Genomic DNA, 21,701 nt, shown 5'->3' on the forward strand with positions numbered 1-21,701 from the left:
ATTTAACATCACTTTTGTGCTTGTAGTTCTAAGAAATAGTATAGACGACCAACTCAGTTCGGTTGGATGAACGAGGTACATTCTAGGCAGCCATGGTGTTCAAGTGGCTGAACAGAAGGAAAGAAGGGCGTGACACGAGGGTACATGCTTATATTCTATAGGCAATTTTTTGCCAATTTTTTCCCTTTACCCCAGCTACCGAGCTAGCAGTGCAGCATATAATAATTTCGTCAACGTGTGGGCATCCTTAACGTGTCTTGAGTGGGTGAATGAGTAAAAGCAGAAAAACATTAAGAAAGTGGCACCACCAAAGTGGAAGCGTGCTGAAGCGTAAGCGCAGTGCATACGTTTAATCACCTTGGGAAAAGATCATGGTCCAGGCGAGTTGCGGACATACATATGAAAAAATTGCTGGTGTCCCCTCCTGCACTCGAACCAGAAACTTGAAGATCAGTTCCGATGTCAGATTCAATGTATCTTTGTGATGGCGTTGCAACACATATTCTAGCGCAGTACTATGTACGCCGAAGTGACTACTAACGTCGTTCCTGAGGGTGAATTTCGGTCAATATTAATCATTTAAGGGTTCAAGTAGGTAAATGATGACTATGAAGATAGATCGGCTCCTTCATTGCATGCTTTTACTGGACACGTGTTTCATGGATAAGCAGCAATATAAATTCAATTCAATTTCAGTTTCAATATAATAATTGGCATGATACAATACCGCATGAAATACTAAACAAACTAAATGCTTGTGGAAGCCACGATATGCATGATAAATTCAAAAAAAGTGTAGCGTTTTGCTGGTAAAGGTGTTATCACCAAAACCGCGAGAAACGCCCAGAACAGAGAGATGGGAATAAAAGCCGCAAGCGAAGGCTCAACAGTATTTTTGTTACAACGAGAATCACAAGCAACACGGTCAGCTATGTGTACTTGCCGCACAAAGACGTCCGCTACTTTCCATAGCACATGACGTTAAACAAAGCTGAACATGGTACGTATATGAGTAAGGGAAATAGCGCAATAGATAAAATACAGTCGAAGCCAGTGCAAACAGCAGCAGGATGCCTTGGGAAACACAAACGTATTTTTCGCTATGAAAAATTGTCTCGCCTAATGAAGGTGAACACGACGACTCCTGCTTTGGTAACAGTTGAGTACTGTTTGCAAAATATCCGTATATTTGCAGTGAAACAGACAGCACAATATAGATTAATCATTGGCAACTAGATGCTTACAGGCATAGTCATAATTATATATCATGTTCCCTAACCATAAGACCAACACTATGCTGCTTCAATGAAAAGTAGCGCAGTCGTAGCATCACTATCGATTTAAAAACGTGACGCGACCCCGCTAGGGCTATCAAATAGACGTATCACAATGCTTTACAGCGAATCTACTGACTGGATATTCGAGGACGTCGTTCCTGCAGAAGGAAAGCAGGAAGAATAGAATAAAAATGGAAGTCAAAACTAGAAAAGTATGACGAGAACAAAAAGTGATAGTTCACCATTTATTTTCCAGTCTGTGGTGATAGGTTTACAGTCTTGGGAAAAGTTACTTTGAAAAGTAACTAACTTACAGTTACAGTTACTCGAGCTAAAAGGTAACGTGTACCCTAGCCACACGGCAAACTTAATGCATTAAGCGGAATGACATTTACTTCACCTCCTAACCAATCATCATCTCGAATGACATCGTTCTCTCCCCTTGATTTGTTGAATACAGGAGGCGTACGCCTTTTTTGTGACAATTATGAACAGCATAAGTGTCACAAAAAAGGCGTACGCCACCTGTTTTCAACAAATCAGGAGAGAGATAGATGTCATTCGAGATGATAAAAGTAACTAGTTACAGTTACTTTGCGGATTTTCCAAACACGCTTTATTGCAAACATGTAAGTTATGGAAGAATCTTTGGGGCATTTTCCATGCTACACGTCGGTGGACTGACCACTTCCCAGTGTCATCGAAGTGGATAACAGTGTTGTACGTATCGCCGCTACAAGTAATGGATACTTTTTCGGTATCGGAGTGCGTATCGCGAAACTTTTTTTAAATCGGTATCGGAAAAGTATTACCGTTACAAATTTATGGTAACGCGATCTCTGTATCGTTACCGATACCGATACTTTTTAGTGCCACACCCTTTCTTCACTGATCATATTTCTAACTCTTATTCATTGTCAATGGTCTGCCTAGTCCTCGACAAGAAGCATGTGGACACGCCTACGTGCTCCGTAACCGGAATGATACCAAACACATGTTCACCGTCTTTCTTAGCAACTGCAGGAAATAACCACGCTGTGTTCAACAAAAGAGTTGAGGTCAACGAACAGAGGTCAAGCTTTTGACAGTGCGCTCTGGATTCCACTGCTAAGCTGCCGTGTGGCACTGAGTCACGCTCACATATACTGTGGTATTGTTAACTTCGAATAGCATTCCTTCGTCGTTGGTCTCCACGGTATGTGTGGGCCTGACACTAACGTAATTGTCACACTGGCCTTTGTCAGCTGCCGGGGAGACCGCGGCCTGCAAGGATGGCAGAAGACGACTTCGAGAACGAGCTATTGGTAAAAGTCAAGCATAACGTATCCGAGCTACATACGAAATATGCTGTCTTTTTACTACAAAACTATTCACGTAAGCGAGATTTCTATGTTGCATCATCTTCGTATTTCAAACAAAAGTATCGCGCAAAGTATCGCGTTACTTTTTTTAGTAACGGTAGCGGTAGTCCATTACTTTAAAAAAGGAGTATCGATATCGGTATTTCGAGATTTTTTACTCAAGTAATGAGTATCGATATCTCGATACCATATTTCGGTAATGGGTACAACACTGCAGTTTATAAACAAATATTGTAGAACCCGTCAAAGAAGCTATACTACTTCTATTGCACCCGGTTACCGCGCATAACCTAGCAGCACGCTACACATCTCTGGGGTGGCCTCCTGTCGAGGTCAAACACCCAAAGAGGACAACATGACACGTGTCTACTTCTTTTGTGTGCTCCAGTTAGCTGGAGTGGAGCAACAGAGGTTCATTGTGTCTGTGTGTTTGTTGTCCGTCGTCGTTCGCTGTTTGCGTCGCTTTGGAGTCTGATGGCGACTGCCCCACATTCAATGGAGTCGTGAAATAAATGCAAAGTGGGAAAATCCTCGTGCAAATCTACATTTTTGAAATAAAGTAACTAGTTACTGAGAAAAGTAGCTAGTTACAGTTACAAGTTACATTTTCGGGACGAGTAACTAGTTACATTTAAAAGTTACATTTTTTGTTACAAGTTACGGTAACTAGTTACTTCCCAAGACTCTTTTATGTTAACCTGGTTATAGTAATCTAAGTGAGTGAAATAATGTCCAATAAAGGAGCGTTGTTGACCTCGAAGCATAACTTTTTGTTCGAGCCGGATACGGAAACAGAGAGACGTAACTTTATATTTTGTTCCGAAGTTTAAATATTCACCACGTCTGTATGGGGAAATAGCTCGGTGGGATGATAGTAGTCTTCCCATCCCGCTGCACGATTGCATTTGTGCCAAAACATCGTTGACTTTCTCCTTTTACCCGTCATGCAATGCGCAAACCAACGTTCTGCGAAACAAAAGACACAAATAAGCAGATATAACCAGAAGGTTAAAGACAGCATCCCTGTATACCTCCGTATTGCTCAAGAGATTGACGCTAGCACTCGTAAAAGCAGCCACGGTTTCTCTGCCATTTCGAGCGATTCTCTGAGATGTGTATTCCAGGATGCGGGCACTTCGACCGCAGATTGAAAAGCTGATGCACAGCGAAAGCCAGGTTACATCTCGGACCAGGGAGGACTGGAAGATCAGAGAAACCGCCAACGGAAGCCCAAGGGAACCGTCAGGATCTCGCCGCCGGGGAAAGGAAACTCGATCAAGGAAGGCGACGTCTTTTTGAGATGAGTCTCACAACGGGTAAGCCACGCTGTATGTGTGAGAGGGGAAGGGGCAAGCCTCAAAAGAAGCGTTTCTTCAGTGAACGGGTGATACTCAAAGACAAAGTGCTTCAGAAGGTGGGCTCGTCAAGACATGCGATAAATGAGGGGTCCGGGAAACTGCATATAATGTAGACTCTGCTCGTGTGTAGTAAAGGCAGGCGCGAAACTTGCTCATGCTGGTCTTGCACGATGATGCATAATGCAAGAGGGGCTTGGTAACCCACTACTGTGGAAGAGCGTTTCCTATGTGTGCCGAGATAGATAACCGTTTTAAGCTTTTTCTCTTTTTCTTTTCTTTTTTTTTTTGCAGGAGGTTTTTACTCCCTAGAAGAAAGTTTCGTGTCCATGTAGGAGTAGCCTGAGAAACAGTCAAGAGCATCTCAAGGTGATGCACGGTGTATGAGAGAATGAGAACTGAATATGAATGAAATTATTAATATTATTAAGTCGCCTTCTACACGTACTGCACATCTCTCTGTAATGGTTATGTTGGCCATTAGTGGAGCTTTCAGAGTACACGTAACATTACGCTTCATAGTAACCACACAATGAATGAAGCGCAATTCCTTGCCAATATCGCTCGTCCGTAACTTGGGATCGTCTCTATGGGGCAAGAAATTGCTCTGGAGTGACTGTAGTCCTCCAGCCACCAGTGCGCCCTCATCAACATATTTTTAAACACCCATCTTCAACTGAAAATACCGGAGGCAAGTTAACAATAATATGAAGTAGAGTTACACAGAAGGCGAGTCAGTCACGTCTGGTGGTATGCTGCGCCACGTGCCGCTGGGCAGGACTACGGATAATTTCAAGCACCAGGGATTGTTTAACGTGACGCGGAAACCTTCGGCACAAGGTGCCTGAAGCAATGTTTGCTTCCATCACGCCTGCTAGCACCCTAAGAAAAAAGGGAGTAATTTTACTCCTTTTGGGGACTAAATGCATTGCCACAAAAGAGCCCCTTTCGGGAGTAAATGCACGTAGTAAATGTCGGGGTTAGAGGACCAAAATGGGGAGTAATTGCAATCTAGGGGAGTAGAAGATGCAATTACTCCCTATTTTACTCTTTTTTTTCTTAGGATGTACCGTCTCGGCCGATACCGAACCCGAGCTTGGCCACCTTGAGCTTGACCATTAGGAAGGTCAACATAACTGCCCACACGTTCCCCATCGCATCTCACCAGCGGGCAGGTAATCAAAGTATAAGCGAGCTCTAGTAGATCGGAAGGTGATCATGACGGTTCCGATAACATGATAAGCATTCCATATTCCTTTGAAGCAGCTGGCATCACAATGCTTATCCTTGATTTGTTAGGCTCCTTCATCGTATACAGTCTTCGCAAAGAGCTTTCGATCTACTAAACCCTCTTGTTTTCCCTCAAATCGAATCCTGAGACTCCTTTGTAGGGAGTTTAATCAAATCGGAAGCAGTCTACGGCACCGGTATAGGATAAAGAAGCTGTTAAATACAAGCTCAGCCATGGCGATGTCAAAATAGAGCGATTGCTTTACCCTGTTTTGATAAACGTTATATTGAACAAATTCCGACATGCGAAAGCTCCCCGGGGAATCTCCTCATGTCGCATCCTACAGTTTGCAATACAAACAGCCCCCTGGGAATGTTCCTTTTGCCTCATTAACAATCTTATTTTGTCGACGACACACGCACTTGACACGCAACGCGCAATCTGATATTTCGGCAGCAAAACAAGGTGGAAACTCATTTCCCACCAATGGCGGGTTTCTAAAACCGCGAAATTGTTGCTTGCGTAACAGTGATCTTGCGGTGTGAAATGGAAGGACATGGGACAACCTGAGCCACATTTGATCACAATCGACACGACACCGTGGAGGCGGTGGCGTGAGAATGTGGGGGCAAGTGGGAAGGGGCAAACCTTCCCTGTCCTGCCGTTACTGCCCTCTAGCACAAACCACATTCCACACTTCAACATATTGATATTACTTATTCGCGCAGGGATAGAACAACCATTTCCCAAGTATAACCGAACACCGTCGTGTCGTCTTATTATGTCATCTGTCATGTCATATGTCAGGACAGTCCTTGTTAACACCGGTCACGGGTAAGTTACTATAAAAGTAACGAAATTACAGTTATAGCTATCTTACAAAAGTAGTTTTGTTTGTTTATTTGCAAACGGGGACCAAACCCCCGTCTAACTGTAAGTAACTGACTTATATACAGTTACTCTTTTTGAAATGTGACAAGTTACAGCCAATGTTACCGCATTAAAGTACTTTAGTTACCTTACGATTACATTTAAATAATGCCAAATAAATGTAACTCTAAAAAATAGTGTTAGCACTTGTGTAGTATACTTCCAAGCATAGTTATACTGTGTAATAAACAGGATTTCCGATGATCAAGGGAGCCTGTACGGTCATGGAAGTTAGTCTAAGGTCATTCTTGTTGCGTATGAGATGACGCAATTCCTGCAATTCTTTTTTGAGAAAAAGCGCAGGTCGTTTGAAGTCTTGACAAGTGGTGCCCGGGCAGTTGGGAGGTAGCAGGGTTCGAATCCCGGTGCCAGCTGTTCTGTCTGCGGTTTGTCCTGGGTTTTCCTGAGATGCTGTCAGACATATGTCGGCACAGTTCCCTTAGAAGTCTGCCCAGGACGCACATTCCCCAGAGCGTTAATCGTGACGTTGCCCTCCTCTGTGAGGCCCAGAACGGCGAGCGCTTTCATTCATTAGCACCACCACCATATTGATAAGACGGCACGTGGAAGACATTGCAATACGTGAGTAATTAACTTAGTTAGAGTTCCATTTTAGAGTTATTTTAACCAAGGAGCACTAACTAGTTACAGTTCCATGTTACTTGTAACAATCACGTATAACGCAACGGGTAAATTCCTTTTGTACTGTCGTCGAGACGACGACATCACTAATTCTGGGACAAGAACGTTCTGCACCCTATAGTGCGGCTTTAACGAACAAATAGGCAATCGTTCTTCCTGGAGATAGATAGACCTAGTAAGAAACAAAAAAAGAAAATGGAGTCGTAGGAGATTCACAAGAAAAGAAACTTCAAGCAATAGCAAGAGACAATAACACCGAGAGTCCGTACTCAGTTCACTGATGTAGCACAGTATGCACGAGTTCCTCAGTTATGGGAGCGAAGCAATTACAGTTTTCGGTGCAGCGGGGCTGTAGAGTCGAAATTGTAACGCAAGAAGTGAAAAGTATACTTGCGCAACTACAGAGCTTCGAGAGGGCACAGAACAGGAGAAACGGGAACACGAACATCTGTTCCACCACATCCTTGGAGAAGCAGTGTTAATGGTATATAGCGCAATACGCACCGTTAGCTTCCCGTCATGGGCAGCTGGCGGCCACGAATTTTTGAGAAATGATTTTCTAAAGGAGACCCGGAAGAAAATCGCTTACGGTAGGCTTGCGCTGTTGGACAGGGAGGCTGGGCCAAGAGAAGCACACAGAAAAAGAGCGCTGGTAACGGAAATCTGCGAACCCGCACGTGATTCCTGCTCTGGTAAACGTATTTCTGTGCAACACCTCCCTTGAATCAGACTTGCACTAACACTGAATTTACCGCAAATGACCTGCAGGCACACCGAGGGTGACAATTAAAGAGCGATTTTTAGGCACTAACAGGGAGCGATCTTCATCGTCTGCGTGGTCGCTTCAATTACCATCGATCTCACTGTCAATTCTAGGTCCTAACATCAAAAGAAATCAAGTGCCTATATCAGTTCTCAAACAGCTAGCAGCGAATAGGATGCATAGTCGATATACCACACTGCAGTTTTCACTGACGGACCCACCAGCCCTGAAGTGTTCATCGTCTGCGTTTGTTATCCCAACGGACGATGTGTCGCATGGATACCGTCTCTCACACTTGATGACCACACGTCACCAACGTCGCTTGAGGTACATGTTATCCAGTTGCTCCTGCGTAAGACATCGTGTGACGCCCCGCGGACCTGGGTCGTTTAATCGGATTCAAAGGCTGCCCATCAATGTATAGCCGACATGGGGATTCGTGGGTCGCTCGCCCCCCAGTCGTCACTGATATCCTCCATCAAGTTCAGCGTCTAAGCGATCACGGTCACCGTATATCCCTGTAGCGGGATCCAGGTCACTGTGGTTTGAGCGGAAACAAAGAGGCCGACAGAGCCGCAACGGCTACCCATCAGTTTCGCGCGGTTGTACCAATATAGCGTTGTTGAGAGAAGACAGGAGATCACTTCTGACTGAGCTCATCAAGTCACTAGCTCGCCAGAAGTGGAGTTGGGACATCACTGACAGCTCTCTCATGTATTCCGTGGATCAAAATTTGTCTTTCTCAGTTCCAGACGATTTACCACTCTATTTTACGTCCCTCCTGCACAGGCTTCGTCTCAATGTAGCCTTCACTCCCCAATTCAAGTACCGGACCGGATACTGTGACAGCAGCCTACTCTCCAAATTGCAAGAAGGAATGTGGTGTCGTAGCGAACATTGAGCACGTCCTCACAGAATGTAAGCTCTACGAAACGGAGGGGCGGCAACCCGTGACAGGCAGTGCTCAGTTGAGCATTGCTAACAGACAGACATTCAACCTGGCCGCAATTCTTGGCCCATGTCAGAGCCACTGCAACACCGTCGACGTATTCTGAGGTTTTTGGAGTTCCTCTTGTCTACTGGTTTGCTCCAGACGCTGTAGAGTCCTACTCTGTATCTCAATGACCATTGGTGCTTCTTTAATGTGTTTTTTTTTTTCTTCACCTTCCTTCTCGCGGCGTAGCGCAGCCAGTTGAGGACAGCTCAGTTGTTGGGCCTGTACATAACTTCATTCTCATATCTCACATATAATGTTTCGCGCGTAACCGGGTAGTGCACTGTTCTACAACGTTGAATAAACCTATGCCATAGTCACAATTTATTTGTTGTTGTTCTTCGCCCGATAAAATGCTCTATCCCAATGAACGTTCAGAAGAATATTGTTTTATCTTCCGACTGGAAGGAAAACTGACAGAGGAAAAGGTGTTGGACCCTTTTATCAGCTTGTTGGGAGACAGAGCGATATCACCGAGGGTACTGATTGGATACAGCACGAAATGCGATCAAGAGCGCCCCCTATTAGCGCCTAAAAATTCGCTCTCTAATAATAATTTTACCGGCAAGTCTTCCCTTTCGTTGCTTACTTGTTCCCTTTTGTAGCAATGCAAAGTTGGGTGAGCCAAGGGCTGTGTTTACTCTGTGTGTTCTGACCTACTGCTTACATTAGCGGGTGGAAAAGTAACGTTAATTTGCTTCCTCTTTTTTTTTTTTTTGTCACAACTTTCTACAGCATTTCACGAGAACGTTCGTAGATTGCATCCAATGATTTCACCTGCTTATCAGACTGAGCGGAAATACAATTGAGTACAGGACATCTATCTTCAACAGTAGATTGTGGAAATTACTACACATACAACAGAAAAAAATCAATGTTCTCCCATTTCGCATCATGAAATATAAACAACTAAGAAACGAGACAATTAAACCCGAGACGACCACCCTGCATGATGCTGCGATGAAGATATTTGGTGTTACAACATGCTCGTTGCGATAAGTGCTCGAAAAAATGTCGACCGACACATGACCTTTATGGAGTTTATGTGTGGGGTACTGATTTGCTTTGGGCAGACCTTAAATGGAACCAGTGGCCCCACGCCAGTGAGCAAAGGATATTCCTCCCACATGTATGTCTGCGCGTGTTTACCTAACGCTCGCTTTCCGGATGCTATGTAATATCTCTCGTCGGGGTCCTGCATTAATACATCGCTTTTACGGCTCATTTTCTTGTAGCTCGCAACAAGTGGGGGGGGGGGGAATATATACGGGGGAATTATTAGAACAGAGAAAAAAACGGAGGAAAGGTCAGCCAAACGGGACGTCTGCTTGCTATTCCGCAAAGAAAAAAGAAAAATAACAGGAATAAAATATATAAAAAGAAAATACATAATCAGGAAATGAAGGAAGTGGGCTCCACAAGCTGCAGCCACTGCAGGTGAATTCGAACGTCTGGAACACATACTTCTCCATTGCCTACACTACACCAACTTTTCATTGACAACGCTTACAATGTTTTTAAACCAGCTAAACTCTCGCCCTCACACGACAACAAAATTGCCTGGTCCATGGTCAAATCTGCTCACCGACAGCGTGGCCTAAAATCGTTACTAACCTTTCTGGTCACTATAGGACTTCGGTCCTCACTGTGAAGCTCATCATTATGACAACATTCACCATCACCATTTTCACAAAATTACCGCCAGCAACGGGGTACGGTATCGCTTGTCGACATGAGAGGGGACCCCACTCATGACCGTCAAAATAAAGTGTTCTCGTTGTTTAGGACCCCACACATACGAATTATAGCGTCAGAATACCTGCGAGATGTTAGTGGCAAAAATAATGAGGTGTTTCTCGAAGCACTAACGTCTATAGGCAATGGGCCATCACCTTTACTCATTGACTGCTTAGCCTTCAGGGCTTAATTGCTTTATCTCAAGTGATGGCCGCTGTCCACGAGGGAGATTGGACCACTCGTTTATAACTCTTGCAAGCGATCTTCCTTCGCCCGCCTCGTTTTATTTCACAGCGGGGAAATTCTATCGCCATTTTGGGTCAACATAGTTCAGCGCCGTGTCACGCCGCTAGATAGCGTACAAGAAGAAGGCGAGAGAGAGAAGAAAAAAAATGAGATGTCGGCCACGCCGATGGACAAGTATAGTTTTAGACTCGGAAGATTGTCTGCATTATAGATGAATGCAAGCACTCTGCGGATGACGGGACAGCACTGATAGATGAGCCCCGAACAAAGTTCCGTGATCACAAAAAGTCTTCTCTGCCGAGCCTCGTCTTCAATATATGTATGTGGAAGTCAAGGAAGGGCGTCAGCCGTTACGACCGCCAAGTTCTACAATAAAGAACGTTCAACTGGGAATGCGAAAGCCGCCCATGGTTGATGCGTGGAAGGCAATCGATGCACCGAAGAGAACGGAGTGCCCAGGAATGAATGCTCTGAAGTCGAGAAAAAAGATGAGAAGGAATCCCCGACCGACTTTTGCGCCGTTGTATTGCGTATTAAATTCGTGCAAACAACAAGAGCACCGCCGAGAAGCATATGGGTTTGCGAGGCTCTTGTATGTCTAACCTTCCTCTTTTTCGACCCATTAAGCATCGAGTTAAAGGTCGAACCCCCCCATATGTTCGCACATATTTGCCAGCTTCGAAACCGGAAGGAATATTTCATGCCATCGAATTGATAAGGTCTCGTCGACTCTACTCTGTAACCATGTTGTACAAAACGAACTTTAGCTCTAACTGTATTCCTGTGTCTGAGAAGGTTTGTCCCAGGTGAACTGAGGTGGGTCATTACCGACAGTCATGGACATGAGCCGATCCGTCATTATGATTATTGCTTCCAACCATCGCGTATCATTCTTAGTTAATTAAGCGACGTCTAATCGAACGTCCATATTCTCATTACGATTTACGGTGCCCATATAGAGACCACGCTAGTTATAATGACGTGTCATGCACCAGTCTCACTCTGAAGCTCAAAGAAATCTCTTCGAAGGTAAAAGCGTGTGTCCTTACGCCCAGATAATGAACTCAACATTTCATGATGCATTTCTGAGCATACCTACCTGCGTTACCTCGACAAAGTAACCTGTCGTGACAAAACTTGTAGGCAGAACGAACCTAAAACAGCGGACGTCTCGTGTCCTATGTTCTCACACTATTGATCAATCTGCTTTACAATTTACATCTCCCGAATTAAAACGATGAATAGTGACACCGTTTGAGTATATCAATACGCTATTATCCCTCGTGCCGACCTCGGTGTTGAGGTACTCTCGCTATCCGCCATTTTCACGCCATCGCTGTGCGCATGCGCATCCCGCGTCTTCTGCTCTTCTGGTTGAAAACAATGGAACTATAGCTGAAACCATAGCTGAAAACAGCAGTAGCCATTACTACGTTAACGCTGCTATACACCATTTTCCCGTTCCTGGATTGCTTCCGTCAATGAGTGAGGCTACGCTTCTCGGCACCAGAAATGTATGAAAGGACCCAGGAACGATAACGAATAGCTTTAGTGTTTGGTGACTGCACTGCACTCAACAAGCGCAAGAATCTTGTTCCTCTTCTTCAAAACAGTTGTGCACAGCTTATTGGTCTGGCATGGAATGACACGGACACGGTTTGCTCCAGGGTCATGTTGCGTACATCAAACGGGCACTTACACTTTGTACAGGGAGAAGCACCAGGAATAGGCCTTGAAGCCTATAAGATGGATACTCAAAAAGTGAATGCACGAGGTATGCTGGAACGCAAGACACAGAAACCGCAGCGCTCCTCGCGTGCATTTTTTTTTCAGCCAGTAGCAGACGACATTCGAGAGGGCGCCACATCTCAGGAAAATGGTCCATTGTTGTGATACACGCAATAAGTACAAGAAATAAAGATATAAGAAGATGAAGTAGTGGTGGTGGTGGTGGTGGTGGTGGTGATAGGGCTTGCCGTTGTCGGCCTCACGTATGTGGGCAACGTCACGACTCACGCCCTGAGGGAATGTGCGTCCTGGGCCGACTTCTAAGGGAACTGTGCCGACATATGTCTGAAAGCGTCTGAGGAAAACCCAGATGAAGTAGTTTCAATGGATACGCTGGTAATGTGACCACTCACTGCTCCCAAAGTTGTGTTATCCTGAACCTATCCAAGAACGGCATAAATTTTGGGCTGTATTATGAAGCTTGTTTTGACACGTGATTCTTATACGTTGATACCTCATCCCCGAGATGGATATTATACGCGGTGTGCTCAGATTTCAGTATACGTTGAAGAACGCCCAGGTGAGCAGAAAGGACCAAACGAAATTCGGGTATTGTCTAAGGCTAGTTTCACACTAACGTTTTTCTCGTCCGCATTTTTCACGGAGCCGGAACAGACGTATTGGAACCGTGGGGGCTCGAGTGCCCCAAGCATCTATTTTCGAAACAAACGGACCAGAAATGCGGTAGTGTGAAACCGACCTAAGTGACAAGGTTCAAAAGGCCCGAAGGGCTTCTCGCCCACTTTTGGAAACAGCGTTAATCACTCACACCCCAGGTTACATTAGAAATCTATCCATAGTTATCGCCCCTTGTGTTTATAATGTAATCGCCTTCACAGAGACTATTCCACATTCTTGCTTCCCCTCCTTTGCACAATATCTTCTTGCACACGTGAACGTTTCGGCACGAACACTGAAAGAAATGTGTTCGGGCGGCCGCGAAATGAAATTGGTAGTTGAAAAAAATTAGAGGCAGACAAGGAGTACTCACGAAGGCGGAGCTTCCGCCGCAACGTCGACGTAACCCCTTAACTTTCCACCTGTCAATGAATAACTTCCCCCCCTTTTTTTTTACTTCCTCCACCTTCGTTGTCTACCTTTAATTTTTTTCAACTATATATATATTAAGAAAAACGTACGAACAAAATTGTAAGACATCCTTGTCGCCCTAACAGTCTCATCTCTGCTTTGTTTTACTTTAACGCAACGCTATCCTTTGAATAAATCAGGTATCAGGCGTCAAATTCACTTCTTCATAGACGGCAAAGTGGCGTTACGTTTCCCCTTCCTGGTGTTTTCATGTTAGATATTTGTACCTGCTATATTAATCTTGCTGACTTGAGCCTGATCTTGTGCTTTGTGTTTGTATTTTGTCCTTCCCCCAAGCTCAGGGACATGTCGCCAATGCCAAGTATGCACCAGCTCGCTTGTATTTTATTTCTATGTTCACTTTTTCTATTGAGAAAGTACCCAACTTGTGATGACGTTACTCTAAATAAGTGTACCCAACGTTGTTTGCTTATGGACACGTTATGGATGAAGCGCTCGCAAACGACTGAGGTGTCATCACAATTGTTAAATTTCGTATCCCCTTTTGCTAGCGGCTAGAATTGTAACTTGGACCGTACTATCAGAGGCGTGAAGGACGAGTGCTGTAACCTTGAGTAAGAGATAGGGACACCCCCCCACAGTATTGAAGTCGTTGACCTTACAAAACAAACCGTGCGAAACACTACCTTATGCATCTCTAATGCACCTAGAAAACTTAAAGCTCGGGAAATTTGCGCATAACTTCTAAACGGTGGACAATATTCGCCGCACCATTGGAAATAGAGAAAATATGAAGTGAATAATTTTAAAAACAAGGAAGAGCATGTAGCTAAATTACGGGATCTATTCTTATCCGATGGACACCTCAAACATAGCTGAATTAGCTGTCAGACAACATTATCCACCGTACCACCCACACACCTGCATATTTTGTATGAGTTAAAGCAAAAACAGAATGCGCGTTTGTATACTTCGCAAACGGCACAAATGACAGTTTGTGTTTACGCTGTCCACTCTGCAGCTACAATATCAGATCTGTGCAAGAAAACGCGCAGTCTGCATATGAGCGGCCATTTCCAGCGTGTATGACACAAAGGCGAACAGATACCCAAGACGCAAAGTAATATAGCCCCACGTGCGGGAAGCTGTCACATTTGACGTTCCTCGTTGCGCTGTAGTAGTAAGGGATGTTGTAATACTCGTACGATCTATGCAAGGGGATGACAATGTCGTTCCATTGACTCGTACCTCATCATCTCAAATGAAAGCTCCGCGAGTATTGCAAGTACTACGCGCAACTACTTAAGGCCATTGCGTTGTTGGACAAGTAGAACACTGACGTCGTCATTTGCAACTTGTTCGTTCAGCGGATTGGCACCGTGTAGATAACGTTTTAGGACACGAAGTATAGCGGGCATCAACAGGATGGTCAAAAGCTTGCTCGTAATGTGTTGCACGCGTATTGCGCCTCCTTTCTAGACCGTAGACATTGAAGATTAAAGACGCGTGCATGTTCTGTATGTGCAGCAAACAGGCACATCTATCCAAACGGTTTAAGGATCACTCTTATCCAACTTCATCGCTGTGGACAGGTACCGAACAATTCATAGGTAATGCTACTTTGTGTGTTTGTCTCTCGAGACAACTATCCAATTTCTAATTAATGCACCAATATATTTTCTTCAGGTACACCCTCACTAAAACTATACCGCTGAAACTCGAAAGCTCTGCGCAAATTCAACCGCTCCATCCTTGGGGTCACTGCCTGTTGTTAGGTCTTTAAAAATGTTTTCTCTATACATAAAAGCCTCTATATATGACTTGCGGGCGTCACCTAGACAGCCTTGATGGCAGGGTGGACACTTTGCTAAAAAGAAGAAAAAAAATAGTTAAAAGAAGTTCGACGTCGGACGACATGACTGACGCAGCCGAAAGAGTGTTGCAGTAATGCAATCGCAGTTACCACAATCGAAGTCATCGGCTACACTGCAGGCCAGTGCTAATGTTCTACCCAGCGTTGAAACCCAGCGCTGAAACAAAATGGAAACATTGAAATCCCTAACTTCGAATTCTTATCTAAGCCATAGCCATTTTACGGGAAGAATAAAATCCCGCAGGAGCGTTCAAGGAATAATCCATGCAGATTTATGGTTCAAATCGGGCTTCTACCGCCTCGAGAACAAGAACACGAGCCCAGCAAGGTTTCTTTTTCACGGAAGAAGCGACGAAGAAAATTAGGAAAAAGAAGGGACAGAATGGAAAATGTTACCGCTTTCGCGAAAACGTGGTCCGCGTAACGCGGGTGCACGTGACACCGAGCTGAATGAGCATTATGTAAACATGGGTAATGCTGACATGATTTCGGTGGGAAGTTGTTTGTTCGTGTAGTTTACGCGCATAGCTCTTCTTTTATCTTGATTTCAATTGCCTTGATCTTACATCACTGACGGTCATTACCAGAGCGCCGCAATGTGCCGTAAGTGCGGGTGCATAAGGGTGGCGTGGTGTTCTTCGTGTGCAGCTCTCCGAAATGAAACGCTCCGCTGCCAGCCAGTATTATGCGCACGAACTTTCCGTGAATCGCACTGCTTGGCATGTATGAGACGGAGCAATGTACTGTTGGGGACATGGTTAGCTAAAATCGCCTGTCAGTACTGCGCCGTTCCATATTACCTCGGTTGCGCTTGAATTGTGCCAATATTGTATTTGAAGGGGGGACCAGGTTCAGCACGTGTTTATTACTCGGAACAAAAAGGCTTCCAACACCTGGAGATCTGAGATGCGATGAACCACGGAGTGCTGATTTTAGACAACTGCGTCCCCTACAGTGCACGCCAAATAGGAGCAAATAGGACACGTTGAGAGTTTGTCGGCACGGACACACGGTCCGCGAACAAACGTGCCTGTGTGAACAGCACCACATAGTTTAATGGGTCCATTTCTCGCCCGTGAAAAACACGGATGAGCAAAAAAAGCGCGAGTGTGAAACCGGCCTTACACGTCAGTCGGCATACAACTAGCACCACGGGAGATCACGCGGGGCGACGTGGACCAGGTCGGCAAGGTGAAATTAAAGGTCTGTTACATGAAGAACGCGGAAACGAAACCACGAGGCAGGAAGAGTTGCGGGATAAATGTTGAATTTCATTTGATTTTAAGAAAAATAGAATGGAGATTTTGGCTTCTCTTGTGTGAGGCCCGCAACTCGACATTACTTGCACCAGTTACTTTGGTAGAAAACTTGTGTAATGATGATGCCAATGAAGAGGAGGAGGATGGTGATGATGATTAGTGGTGGTGCTGGTGATTCCGAGAGAAAACAATTGCTCACACACTGAGATGTCAGAGAACGCGCAAACACGCAAACAGTCGAACAGCAAATCCCACAAAACACCCATAGGCTCAAAACTTGTCTGCGCCAAGGTCTCGGAAAAATGTCACTACGGCGGAGAACGCCTTGGTGTCTGACACTGTGATTCCAGGGCCCAAGTACTTTTGAAACATTGAGCGGACAGATCCGAATGTAGAAGGCGACGAGCTTCACTCTATCGTACGCAGGACATCAAAATGTGCTCGATGTCGTCCACAATACCACACATGGGGCTGGAACTAGAGCAGATAATTCGTACGGTAGTGAAACCTTTTTGTGAAACCATAAAAAATAGCCGCATGCGATGCCTGTGCAACTGTTAGCGCTTCTCATTAGAAAGGATATCTCAACCTTGTGCGCATAGAACACCGAAATACGTAAGTGACCCTCTATTATTCGCGAGCTCGTTATTATACAGAGTCTACTGTAACAGTCTAAATATGGTGTATTCTACCCTACACTACCGCATTAGGCGTAAGAGATTATGCAAACCATATTGTGGATGAGGTGTCACGGAAACCCAGCGCGATAGCTGTGAACGGAATTAAAAGCCGACACGAAAAAGTGATAGCCGCGTTTTCGCTTGGCAAGTCCCATCATGAATATCCCATTTCTAAATACACAATTCAGGTCGTTCTGATATGGCCGTGCTCTTTCCCGTTGTTTGGGATGAACGATGGCTCACCACCGTAAAGCTCGTCTGTAAAAGGAATTATCTCTTCCAATTAGAACTTGTGTGCTGTAGCGTGTTTCCCTTTATTTGCGCACCTGTTGCCAAGCAAATTCCGTGTGGTTAAATCTATGAGAATCACAGCTATCATGTGATACATGGGAATATAAATTCCCGAGACGGGCACCATGTAAAGAACACGAATACAGGGTGGGGGCTATGCGCGAGTGATTGAGGAAGCAACCAGACAGATAGGGCTGAGCCCGACCCGAAAAATTGGCACACTATAGCTTACGAGAAGGCCTTCCCGAAGAGGTGTAAGGACGATGATGAAAAAGTATACGACGTCATTACAGAGCAGCACAATTCAGAAATCAGGCCGGTCGGGGGCTCGAACGCCGGTGCGCTTTGGCGTTTTCGTGTAATATTTGAATCTTACTGACGTCGTATCAAACATTTCCTAGCGTCTGCTTACAATGCACCGTATTTGCAGCGATTTCATATCTAGTTAGTCATCTATATCCAGTCAGTTTAATATCGCAAGTTCATTAAGCATTTGATTATCGGCAGTTAGGTAAGGTACCGGCAAAGTTTTATTACGCGTGTTGTTGGACATGCGGCCTCCAAAACCGGTAGGAAAGCGTAAGAAATTTATAAATGTTCTCAGCCATTGTTTTCCTTACATGTCATTCACATAATTCTTTAAGATGGCGCTTTGTCTCACCACGATCACTTAAATACAGTACACTAACATGTGACGATACCGCTTAGGGATACGCCACCGTCGTGAACTTCGTACTTTCCGTGTTCCCTTCTAATCTCCGTTCATCAGCAACGGTGCTGAACGCTAACCCCACGGTAGCAAGTGACAATCACGCCCGCCACCTTCCGCTGCCATCAAATCAAAGACTTACCTCAATGAGAGAGTTCTACCCGCCGTGTCGCTACGTCACACTACGTCACAGAAGGCACGACGCACACAAAAAGAAAAAAAAATCGCACAGTTTGGCACCTATCCCAGCACACTTGCTTCCGGAAACAATACTTATCAACTTCCGTACATCCCACACTGAAAAGAACGATTTCACTTCTCCGTATGGGGCACAGACGAATCCATCTTACACATGACACCTTACTCGACTTCACACCAACAACTCTCGTGTCACAGCAGCTTCTGCACGCTCCCCTATCCGATACAGCACCGCACCATCACGCGCGGGATGTCACTGCAAAATGCGCAGACTCCTGCAACGCTCAGTGAGCGGCCCGGCAAAACGCCCGCGCTGCCCGAGTGCCGCTGGCAAGTGTCCCGACCAATACGAGAACTCGCGAGAGCAAGCAACGGTTCGCAGCATCAGCATGGTGGCGCTGAACACAGCGCTTGCTCGGAGGCTAGCTCCAGCTCTTCCGATCGACATTCAGGCTCCTTCTCATTTCCCGCGTATGTGAATGAACGCGATATGTTAGGCTATGCAGTAGCATATATGTGTGTTGTACGCTTTGAAGCCGAAGCACGCACGTGGGAGGCACATACAGGGTGTTTTAGTGACCGTATCACAAAAAAATTAATTGGAAACGCACACTGCGGGAAAAATATGCCATCCACGACATTTATCTGCGAGGAACTTGACGGAGAATGACGGAATGACGAAAATGATGGAGGACGAAGAAATGCGAAAGACGTCGTTTCGAGATGGGCAAATTGCCGACGGTATGTGTGGGCAATTTGTGCGTCCCGAAACGACGTCTTTCGCATTTTTGCCCCACTGTTGGGTTGACCTGGCAAATTTCAGTGTTCAATTAAAAAAAAAAATCTTTCAAGTATGAATTGATAAAATTACGCGTAATGTGTCGCAAAAATTCCCGGCAGACGTATATCGTTGATCTCATGTCTTTCCGTAGCGTGCCTTTTTTTTACGTAGAATGTGCTTCTTTCCGATGGCTTAGTCGGCTGATACGTACTTAAATTTCATAGTGCAATGTTAAATTAATTTCAGTACTTGATCAATTTAGCTAGCTTATGTATTCATTTAACGATTTGTTAATTTTACATAGTAAAGTTTATTTCAGTTCAAATATCAGCTATTCAATCAATTATTTCAGTTAAAAGCAATCGGAGTAAATCCTACGTTCAAAACGTCGCCAACCTTTACGATTACCACTTCACCACTTACGATTTTGCACATGGTTGAATTTGTCGAGAAACAAAAAAGGGGGAGATTGAACTCATCAGACAACGAATTCGGCTACTCCAGTAAACACATGGTCAGTGAGGAGCCCTGTGTAGTCCCCAGGATAGTAGATCGTGCTCATTCCAATAACAGCAGCTGACGTTGGCAACGGGCACAACGAAGAAGCAAAAAGAAGAAATCTTATTTCGTAAGCTGTTTGAAAAACATGACGATGAGATCGCTGGTGCGTTTCTTGTTGTGCCCGTAACTGACTTCAGCTGCTGTTATTACACCTATTTAAGTGCGCAATGTGAATAAACTTTCCAGTGGAGAATTCGCAGCTGTGCTGCCGCAAGTGTCTGTTTATGCTGCGTTTACCACATGAATCCTCTCAAATCCCTCAAAATGGACGCTTGACGAGAAACGGAGAAATACCTTCAAATCAAAATCACTTTCAAAGCAATGGTAGGTTGAAATTGCCGGCTATATGATTCCGGTAAGCGAGAGCGCTTTGAACATCGATGAACTCTTTCCTTTTTGTTTTACCTGTGATACATGCGATATGTTATTCTGTGCTTCTTGACACACACACACAATGCCTCGCCGACATTGGAAAGCCCAGCCACAAGATTGCTCCGACGTCCCGAATCAATGAATAGACGTGCAAGACGCGTGTTCAGAAAAGACGTGGGCTGGACTTTCCAGTGGCGTGTGCGGTCACTGCTCGTTATATCTTGTGTGCGAATGGAGGTGTCAAGATGTCGTGTCGTACCATAATGGCCGCAGGAGGACGTGGTGAAGGAATAAACGAATGGAAGAATGCGGTTGCACGTACGTAATAGATCCGGAAAGCGTAGCGTCCATTGATTATTCCGCCCTGAAGAGCGTGCCTCCGTCGATGATGTCTTTTGTTGCTTGGCACGGGTACCGATGCTCGCGGGCGAAATGGGTGGGACTCTGTTTGTGGGCGAATCCGTCGGATGGAAAAGAAACGCAGTAACGACGGAAGGGTGCTGCTACTGGTAGGATAATCTGAAATGCTGGTTTCCATTAACAACACAGGCACGTGACGATCCGGTATGGTTAGGTAGCACGCAAACTGATTGGTTGAAGAAGCTAAATGATCCAAAAAAGAAAGAAAGAAGAAGAAGCTGATATTGTGATTCAGACACATGCAATTTTTTAAAAAAAATCTATGTTTATAAAACGAGTGTCATTTGATAATTAGGGCCAAAAGAAGCAGGAGCAAACTTCACAAGGAAATCTACACACCCGTTTTCTTTAATTATATAATAATAATGATACTATGATGATGGTGGTGATGGTGATGGTGGTGGTGGTGGTGGTGGTGGTGGGAACATGAAGAAAACGTAAAAATGGATAACGAACCATTCCATTCCACTGAATGTCCCTTTTGAATAATCATGCAGTCCCGGTTTACTTTGTCTTCGAACTTCCTTCCAGATACGATGTAGGGCAAGGTGGGGCAAGATGAGACACGGGGGAAAGATGCGACATTTTTGGCTCGACGCCACCTGTCTCAGAGACGGGTTGCTCCATGCGCTTTAAACATTACTCATAGGTGGCTCTGCATGTCCCCTTTATTGCACGTGAGAATTGTCCGGATTGGTGATTGCGTTAAGAGAAAAAGAAATCGGTTACTTCTGCCTGGCAATGTAAAGACCCGCAAAAAAGGCGCGATTTCCTGTAGTCCTTTTTCTTGTCAGCTGTGCAGCAGCGTATCGCAGGCTTATTCTGTAAATGTAAGTACACATCCCATTTCTTTATTCATTCATCTATATGTGTGCAAAATATGGGCACTCTTGGTTATCTGGTGTTTAACTGTAAAATTAATGCATCCGATGATATGCACGGAGCAAGACGCGACAACATCATGTAATTTAAATTTAATGGAATTTGAATTTAATGGAATTTAGAAACGGATAGGTCGACTATCAGGTGGATTTATTCTTCTACCTCAGAGCTTCCTTTTTTTGCACGTTGTCTACGATTTCCCAGCCAAATTTCCTGTTTCTTAGGGTATTTCCAGCGAAGCAGAAGCGCACTCAAAAGCGAGCGGCCAGCCACACATCAGACTGGCGGTGCCTTGTTTGCA

General features: G+C 44.9%; 1 protein-coding gene and 1 long non-coding RNA gene across 2 annotated transcripts in view; one reads left to right on the forward strand and one right to left on the reverse strand.

Annotated features, from left to right (window-relative positions):
• LOC135383869 (uncharacterized) overlaps nt 1-4,419 on the forward strand; it is a 39,169-nt gene extending 34,750 nt beyond the window's left edge. The window contains exons 2-3 of the long non-coding RNA XR_010420113.1: nt 3,763-3,954; nt 4,288-4,419. This is a non-coding gene — a long non-coding RNA (uncharacterized LOC135383869). The remainder of the gene's footprint in view (nt 1-3,762; nt 3,955-4,287) is intronic.
• Nucleotides 1-18,705, reverse strand: part of LOC135385819 (neural cell adhesion molecule 2-like) — a 598,454-nt gene extending 579,749 nt beyond the window's left edge. The window contains exon 1 of the mRNA XM_064615351.1: nt 18,329-18,705. The gene's annotated coding sequence lies outside the window, so the exon portion shown is untranslated. The remainder of the gene's footprint in view (nt 1-18,328) is intronic.
• Between the last annotated feature and the right edge of the window lie 2,996 nt (nt 18,706-21,701).

This window comes from Ornithodoros turicata, chromosome 2 (genome assembly GCF_037126465.1).
Source record: "Ornithodoros turicata isolate Travis chromosome 2, ASM3712646v1, whole genome shotgun sequence".
NCBI classification, from domain to species: Eukaryota; Metazoa; Arthropoda; class Arachnida; order Ixodida; family Argasidae; genus Ornithodoros; species Ornithodoros turicata.